The sequence below is a fragment of the Chiloscyllium punctatum genome, unplaced genomic scaffold, assembly GCF_047496795.1.
Source record: "Chiloscyllium punctatum isolate Juve2018m unplaced genomic scaffold, sChiPun1.3 scaffold_56, whole genome shotgun sequence".
NCBI lineage: Eukaryota > Metazoa > Chordata > Chondrichthyes > Orectolobiformes > Hemiscylliidae > Chiloscyllium > Chiloscyllium punctatum.
The window spans coordinates 4,105,576-4,113,879 of record NW_027309791.1 but is presented as its reverse complement, the minus strand read 5'-3'; positions in this window follow the sequence as shown (position 1 = coordinate 4,113,879).

Here is an 8,304-nt window from a genome sequence, read left to right as displayed (position 1 = left end):
GCCCCTCTGTTTCAGCCCCTCTGTTTCAGCCCCTCTGTTTCTCGCACTCTGTTTCTCGCCCGCTGTTTCAGTCCCTTAGTTTCTCGCACACTGTTTCAGCCCCTCTGTTTCGGCCCCTCTGATTCAGCCCCTCTCATTCAGCCCCTCTGTTTCTCGCCCTCTGTTTCAGCCCCTCTGTTTCAGCCCCTCTGTTTCAGCCCCTCTGATTCACACACACTGTTTCAGCCCCTCTGTTTCAGCCCCTCTGTTTCTCGCCCTCTTTTTCTGCCCCTCTGTCTCTCGCCCTCTGTTTCAGCCCGTCTGTTTCTCGCCCTCTGTTTCAGCCCGTCTGATTCAGCCCCTCTGTTTCAGCCCCTCTGATTCAGCCCCTCTGTTTCAGCCCCTCTCTTTCAGCCCCTCTGTTTCTCGCCCTCTGTTTCAGCCCCTCTGTTTCTCACCCTCTGTTTCTCGCCCTCTGTTTCAGCCCCTCTGTTTCTCGCCCTCTGTTTCAGCCCCTCTGTTTCTCGCCCTCTGTTTCAGCCCCTCTGATTCAGCCCCTCTGTTTCTCGCCCTCTGTTTCAAGCACCTCTGTTTCTCGCCCTCTGTATCAGCCCCTCTGTTTCTCGCCCTCTGTTTCAGCCCCTCTGTTTCAGCCCCTCTGTTTCAGCCCCTCTGTTTCTCGCCCTCTGTTTCAGCCCCTCTGTTTCTCGCCCTCTGTTTCAGCCCCTCTATTTCTCGCCCTCTGTTTCAGCCCCTCTGTTTCAGCCCCACTGTTTCAGCCCCTTTGTTTCAGCCCCTCTGTTTCTCGCCCTCTGTTTCAGCCGCTCTGTTTCTCGCCCTCTGTTTCAGCCCCTCTGTTTCAGCCCCTAAGTTTCAGTCCCTCTATTTCTCGCCCTCTGTTTCTGGCCCTCTGTTTCAGCCCCTCTGTTTCTCGCCCTCTGTTTCAGCCCTTCTGGTTCAGCCCCTCTTTTTCAGCGCCTCTGTTTCAGCCCCTCTGTTTCAGCCCCTCTGTTTCAGCCCCTCTGTTTCTCGCCCTCTGTTTCAGCCCCTCTGTTTCTCGCCCTCTGTTTCAGCCCCTCTATTTCTCGCCCTCTGTTTCAGCCCCTCTGTTTCAGCCCCACTGTTTCAGACCCTTTGTTTCAGCCCCTCTGTTTCTCGCCCTCTGTTTCAGCCGCTCTGTTTCTCGCCCTCTGTTTCAGCCCCTCTGTTTCAGCCCCGCAGTTTCAGTCCCTCTGTTTCTCGCCCTCTGTTTCTGGCCCTCTGTTTCAGCCCCTCTGTTTCTCGCCCTCTGTTTCAGCCCTTCTAGTTCAGCCCCTCTGTTTCAGCGACTCTGTTTCAGCCCCTCTGTTTCAGCCCCTCTGTTTCAGCCCCTCTGTTTCTCGCCCTCTGTTTCAGCCCCTCTGTTTCTTGCCCTCTGTTTCAGCCACTCTGTTTCTCGCCCTCTGTTTCAGCCTCTCTGTTTCTCGCCCTCTGTTTCAGCTCCTCTGTTTCAGCCCCTCTGTTTCAGCCCCTCTGTTTCTCGCCCTCTGTTTCAGCCCCTCTGTTTCAGCCCCTCTGTTTCAGCCCCTCTGTTTCTCGCCCTCTGTTTCAGCCCGTCTGTTTCTCGCCCTCTGTTTCAGCCTCTCTGTTTCTCGCCCTCTGTTTCAGCTCCTCTGTTTCAGCCCCTCTGTTTCTCGCCCTCTGTTTCATCCCCTCTGTTTCAGCTCCTCTGTTTCAGCCCCTCTGTTTCTCGCCCTCTGTTTCTCGCCCTCTGTTTCAGCCCCTCTGTTTCAGCCCCTCTGTTTCTCGCCCTCTGTTTCAGCCCCTCTGTTTCTCGCCCTCTGTTTCTCGCCCTCTGTTTCAGCCCCTCTGTTTCTCGCCCTCTGTTTCAGCCCCTCTGTTTCTCGCCCTCTGTTTCAGCCCCTCTGTTTCAGCCCCTCTGTTTCAGCCCCTCCGTTTCTCGCCCTCTGTTTCTGCCCCTCTGTTTCTCGCCCTCTGTTTCAGCCCCTCTGTTTCTTGCCCTCTGTTTCAGCCACTCTGTTTCTTGCCCTCTGTTTCAGCCACTCTGTTTCTCGCCCTCTGTTTCAGCCTCTCTGTTTCTCGCCCTCTGTTTCAGCCCCTCTATTTCAGCCCCTCTGTTTCAGCCCCTCTGTTTCTCGCCATGTTTCAGCGACTCTGTTTCTCGCCCTCTGTTTCAGCCCCTCTATTTCTCACCCTCTGTATCAGCCGCTTTGTTTCAGCCCCTCTGTTTCAGACCCTCTGTTTCAGCCTCTCTGTTTCTCGCCCTCTGTTTCTCGCCCTCTGTTTCAGCCCCTTTGTTTCTCGCCCTCTGTTTCAGCCCCTCTGTTTCAGCTCCTCTGATTCAGCCCCTCTGATTCAGCCCCTCTGTTTCTCGCCCTCTGTTTCAGCCCCTCTGTTTCAGCCCTTCTGTTTCAGCCACTCAGTTTCAGCCCCTCTGTTTCTTGCCCTCTGTTTCAGCCCCTCTCTTTGTCGACCTCTGTTTCAGCCCCTCTGTTTCTCGCCGTCTGTTTCAGCCCCTCTGTTTCTCGCCCTCTGTTTCAGTCCCTCTGTTTCGCGCTCTCTGTTTCAGCCCCTCTGTTTTAGCACCTCTGTTTCTCGCCCTCTGTTTCTGCCCGTCTGTTTCTCGCCCTCTGTTTCAGCCACTCTGTTTCTCGTCCTCTGTTTCAGCCCCTCTGATTCAGCCCCTCTGTTTCAGCCCCTCTAAATCAGCCCCTCTGATTCAGCCCCTCTGTTTCAGCCCCTCTGTTTCAGCCCCTCTGTTTCTCGCCCTCTGTTTCAGCCTCTCTGTTTCTCGCCCTCTGTTTCAACCCCTCTGTTTCAGCCCCTCTGTTTCAGCCCCTCTGTTTCTCGCCCTCTGTTTCAGCCCCTCTGTTTCTCGCCCTCTGTTTCAGCCCCTCTGTTTCTCGCCCTCTTTTTCAGACCCTCTGTTTCTTGCCCTCTGTTTCAGCCCCTCTGTTTCAGCCCCTCTGTTTCTCGCCATGTTTCAGCGACTCTGTTTCTCACCCTCTGTTTCAGCCCCTCTGTTTCTCACCCTCTGTATCAGCCGCTTTGTTTCAGCCCCTCTGTTTCAGCCCCTCTGTTTCAGCCTCTCTGTTTCTCGCCCTCTGTTTCTCGCCCTCTGTTTCAGCCCCTCTGTTTCTCGCCCTCTGTTTCAGCCCCTCTGTTTCAGCTCCTCTGATTCAGCCCCTCTGATTCAGCCCCTCTGTTTCTCGCCCTCTGTTTCAGCCCCTCTGTTTCAGCCCTTCTGTTTCAGCCACTCAGTTTCAGCCCCTCTGTTTCTTGCCCTCTGTTTCAGCCCCTCTGTTTCTCGCCCTCTGTTTCAGCCCCTCTGTTTCTCGCCGTCTGTTTCAGCCCCTCTGTTTCTCGCCCTCTGTTTCAGTCCCTCTGTTTCGCGCTCTCTGTTTCAGCCCCTCTGTTTCAGCCCCTCTGTTTCTCGCCCTCTGTTTCTGCCAGTCTGTTTCTCGCCCTCTGTTTCAGCCCCTCTGTTTCTCGCCCTCTGTTTCTGCCAGTCTGTTTCTCGCCCTCTGTTTCAGCCACTCTGTTTCTCGCCCTCTGTTTCAGCCCCTCTAATTCAGCCCCTCTGTTTCAGCCCCTCTGAATCAGCCCCTCTGATTCAGCCCCTCTGTTTCAGCCCCTCTGTTTCAGCCCCTCTGTTTCTCGCCCTCTGTTTAATCCCCTCTGTTTCTCACCATCTGTTTCAGCCCCTCTGTTTCAGCCCCTCTGTTTCTCGCCCTCTGTTTCAGTCTTTCTGTTTCTCGCCCTCTGTTTCAGCCCCTCTGATTCAGCCCCTCTGTTTCTCGCACTCTGTTTCAGCCCCTCTGATTCTCGCCCTCTGTTTCAGCCACTCTGTTTCTCGCCCTCTGTTTCAGCCCCTCTGATTCAGCCCCTCTGTTTCAGCCCCTCTAAATCAGCCCCTCTGATTCAGCCCCTCTGTTTCAGCCCCTCTGTTTCAGCCCCTCTGTTTCTCGCCCTCTGTTTCAGCCCCTCTGTTTCTCGCCCTCTGTTTCAGCCCCTCTGTTTCTCGCCCTCTGTTTCAGCCCCTCTGTTTCTCGCCCTCTGTTTCAGCCCCTCTGTTTCAGCCCCTCTGTTTCAGCCCCTCTGTTTCAGCCCCTCTGTTTCTCGCCCTCTGTTTCAGCCCCTCTGTTTCTCGCCCTCTGTTTCAGCCCCTCTGTTTCTCGCCCTCTGTTTCAGCCCCTCTGTTTCTTGCCCTCTGTTTCAGCCCCTCTGTTTCAGCCCCTCTGTTTCAGCCCCTCTGTTTCAGCCCCTCTGTTTCTCGCCATGTTTCAGCGACTCTGTTTCTCGCCCTCTGTTTCAGCCCCTCTGTTTCTCACCCTCTGTATCAGCCGCTTTGTTTCAGCCCCTCTGTTTCAGCCCCTCTGTTTCAGCCTCTCTGTTTCTCGCCCTCTGTTTCTCGCCCTCTGTTTCAGCCCCTCTGTTTCTCGCCCTCTGTTTCAGCCCCTCTGTTTCAGCCCTTCTGTTTCAGCCACTCAGTTTCAGCCCCTCTGTTTCTTGCCCTCTGTTTCAGCCCCTCTGTTTCTCGCCCTCTGTTTCAGCCCCTCTGTTTCTCGCCGTCTGTTTCAGCCCCTCTGTTTCTCGCCCTCTGTTTCAGCCCCTCTGTTTCAGCCCTTCTGTTTCAGCCACTCAGTTTCAGCCCCTCTGTTTCTTGCCCTCTGTTTCAGCCCCTCTGTTTCTCGCCCTCTGTTTCAGTCCCTCTGTTTCGCGCTCTCTGTTTCAGCCCCTCTGTTTCAGCCCCTCTGTTTCTCGCCCTCTGTTTCTGCCCGTCTGTTTCTCGCCCTCTGTTTCAGCCACTCTGTTTCTCGCCCTCTGTTTCAGCCCCTCTGATTCAGCCCCTCTGTTTCAGCCCCTCTGTTTCAGCCCCTCTGTTTCTCGCCCTCTGTTTAATCCCCTCTGTTTCTCACCATCTGTTTCAGCCCCTCTGTTTCAGCCCCTCTGTTTCTCGCCCCCTGTTTCAGTCTTTCTGTTTCTCGCCCTCTGTTTCAGCCCCTCTGATTCAGCCCCTCTGTTTCTCGCACTCTGTTTCAGCCCCTCTGATTCTCGACCTCTGTTTCAGCCCCTCAGTTTCTTGCCCTCTGTTTCAGCCCCTCTGTTTCAGCCCCTCTGTTTCGCGCCCTCTGTTTCAGCCCCTCTGTTTCTCGCGCTCTGTTTCAGCCCCTCTGTTTCTCGCCCTCTGTTTCAGCCCCTCTCTTTGTCGCCCTCTGTTTCAGCCCCTCTGTTTCAGCCCCACTGTTTCAGCCCCTCTGTTTCAGCCCCTCTGTTTCTCGCCCTCTGTTTCAGCCCCTCTGTTTCTCGCCCTCTGTTTCAGGCCCTCTGTTTCAGCCCCTCTGTTTCAGTCCCTCTGTTTCTCGCCCTCTGTTTCTCGCCCTCCGTTTCAGCCCCACTGTTTCTCGCCCTCTGTTTCAGCCCCTCTGAATCTCGCATCTCTGATTCAGCCCCTCTGTTTCTTGCCCTCTGTTTCAGCCCCTCTGTTTCTCGCCCTATGTTTCAGCCTCTCTGTTTCTCGCCCTCTGTTTCAGCCCCTCTGTTTCAGCCCCCTGTTTCAGACCCTCTGTTTCTCGCCCTCTGTTTCAGCCCCTCTGTTTCTCGCCCTCTGTTTCAGCCCCTCTGTTTCTCGCCCTCTGTTTCAGCCCCTCTGTTTCAGCCCCTCTGTTTCAGCCCCTCTGTTTCAGCCCCTCTGTTTCTCGCCATGTTTCAGCGACTCTGTTTCTCGCCCTCTGTTTCAGCCCATCTGTTTCTCACCCTCTGTATCAGCCGCTTTGTTTCAGCCCCTCTGTTTCAGCCCCTCTGTTTCAGCCTCTCTGTTTCTCGCCCTCTGTTTCTCGCCCTCTGTTTCAGCCCCTCTGTTTCTCGCCCTCTGTTTCAGCCCCTCTGTTTCAGCTCCTCTGATTCAGCCCCTCTGATTCAGCCCCTCTGTTTCTCGCCCTCTGTTTCAGCCCCTCTGTTTCAGCCCTTCTGTTTCAGCCACTCAGTTTCAGCCCCTCTGTTTCTTGCCCTCTGTTTCAGCCCCTCTGTTTCTCGCCCTCTGTTTCAGCCCCTCTGTTTCTCGCCGTCTGTTTCAGCCCCTCTGTTTCTCGCCCTCTGTTTCAGTCCCTCTGTTTCGCGCTCTCTGTTTCAGCCCCTCTGTTTCAGCCCCTCTGTTTCTCGCCCTCTGTTTCTGCCCGTCTGTTTCTCGCCCTCTGTTTCAGCCACTCTGTTTCTCGCCCTCTGTTTCAGGCCCTCTGATTCAGCCCCTCTGTTTCAGCCCCTCTGAATCAGCCCCTCTGATTCAGCCCCTCTGTTTCAGCCCCTCTGTTTCAGCCCCTCTGTTTCTCGCCCTCTGTTTAATCCCCTCTGTTTCTCACCATCTGTTTCAGCCCCTCTGTTTCAGCCCCTCTGTTTCTCGCCCTCTGTTTCAGTCTTTCTGTTTCTCGCCCTCTGTTTCAGCCCCTCTGATTCAGCCCCTCTGTTTCTCGCACTCTGTTTCAGCCCCTCTGATTCTCGCCCTCTGTTTCAGCCCCTCAGTTTCTTGCCCTCTGTTTCAGCCCCTCTGTTTCAGCCCCTCTGTTTCAGCCCCTCTGTTTCTCGCCCTCTGTTTCAGCCCCTCTATTTCTCGCCCTCTGTTTCAGCCACTCTGTTTCAGCCCCACGGTTTCAGCCCCTCTGTTTCAGCCCCTCTGTTTCTCGCCCTCTGTTTCAGCCCCTCTGTTTCTCGCCCTCTGTTTCAGCCCCTCTGTTTCTCGCCCTCTGTTTCAGCCCCTCTGTTTCAGCCCCTCAGTTTCAGCCCCTCTGTTTCTCGCCCTCTGTTTCTCGCCCTCCGTTTCAGCCCCTCTGTTTCTCGCCCTCTGTTTCAGCCCCTCTGTTTCTCGCATCTCTGATTCAGCCCCTCTGTTTCTTGCCTTCTGTTTCAGCCCCTCTGTTTCTCGCCCTATGTTTCAGCCTCTCTGTTTCTCGCCCTCTGTTTCAGCCCCTCTGTTTCAGCCCCCCTGTTTCAGCCCCTCTTTTTCTCGCCCTCTGTTTCAGCCCCGCTGTTTCTCGCACTCTGTGTCAGCCCCTCTGATTCAGCCCCTCTGTTGCAGCCCCTCCGTTTCAGCCCCTTTGTTTCAGCCCCTCTATTTCAGCCCCTCTGTTTCAGCCCCTCTGTTTCATCCCATCTGTTTCTCGCCCTCTGTTTCTCACCCTCTGTTTCTCGCCCTCTGTTTCAGCCCCTCTGTTTTTTGCCCTCTGTTTCAGCCCCTCTGTTTCTCGCCCTCTGTTTCTCACCCTCTGTTTCTCGCCCTCTGTTTCAGCCCCTCTGTTTTTTCCCCTCTGTTTCAGCCCGTCTGTTTCAGCCCCACTGTTTCAGCCCCTCTGTTTCAGCCCCTCTGTTTCTCGCCCTCTGTTTCTCACCCTCTGTTTCTCGCCCTCTGTTTCAGCCCCTCTGTTTTTTGCCCTCTGTTTCAGCCTCTCTGAATCAGCCCCTCTGATTCAGCCCCTCTGTTTCAGCCCCTCTGTTTCAGCCCCTCTGTTTCTCGCCCTCTGTTTAATCGCCTCTGTTTCTCACCAACTGTTTCAGCCCCTCTGTTTCAGCCCCTCTGTTCCAGCCCCTCTGTTTCAGCCCCTCTGTTTCGCGCCCTCTGTTTCAGCCTCTCTGTTTCTCGCGCTCTGTTTCAGCCCCTCTGTTTCTCGCCCTCTGTTTCAGCCCCTGTATTTCTCGCCCTCTGTTTCAGCCCCTCTGTTTCAGCCCCACTGTTTCAGCCCCTCTGTTTCAGCCCCTCTGTTTCTCGCCCTCTGTTTCAGCCACTCTGTTTCTCGCCCTCTGTTTCAGCCCCTCTGATTCAGCCCCTCTGTTTCAGCCCCTCTGAATCAGCCCCCCTGATTCAGCCCCTCTGTTTCAGCCCCTCTGTTTCAGCCCCTCTGTTTCTCGCCCTCTGTTTCAGCCTCTCTGTTTCTCGCCCTCTGTTTCAGCCCCTCTTTTTCAGACCCTCTGTTTCAGCCCCTCTGTTTCTCGCCCTCTGTTTCAGCCCCTCTGTTTCTCGCCCTCTGTTTCAGCCCCTCTGTTTCTCGCCCTCTGTTTCAGCCCCTCTGTTTCTTGCTCTCTGTTTCAGCCCCTCTGTTTCAGCCCCTCTGTTTCAGCCCCTCTGTTTCAGCCCCTCTGTTTCTCGTCATGTTTCAGCGACTCTGTTTCTCGCCCTCTGTTTCAGCCCCTCTGTTTCTCACCCTCTGTATCAGCCGCTTTGTTTCAGCCCCTCTGTTTCAGCCCCTCTGTTTCAGCCTCTCTGTTTCTCGCCCTCTGTTTCTCGCCCTCTGTTTCAGCCCCTCTGTTTCTCGCCCTCTGTTTCAGCCCCTCTGT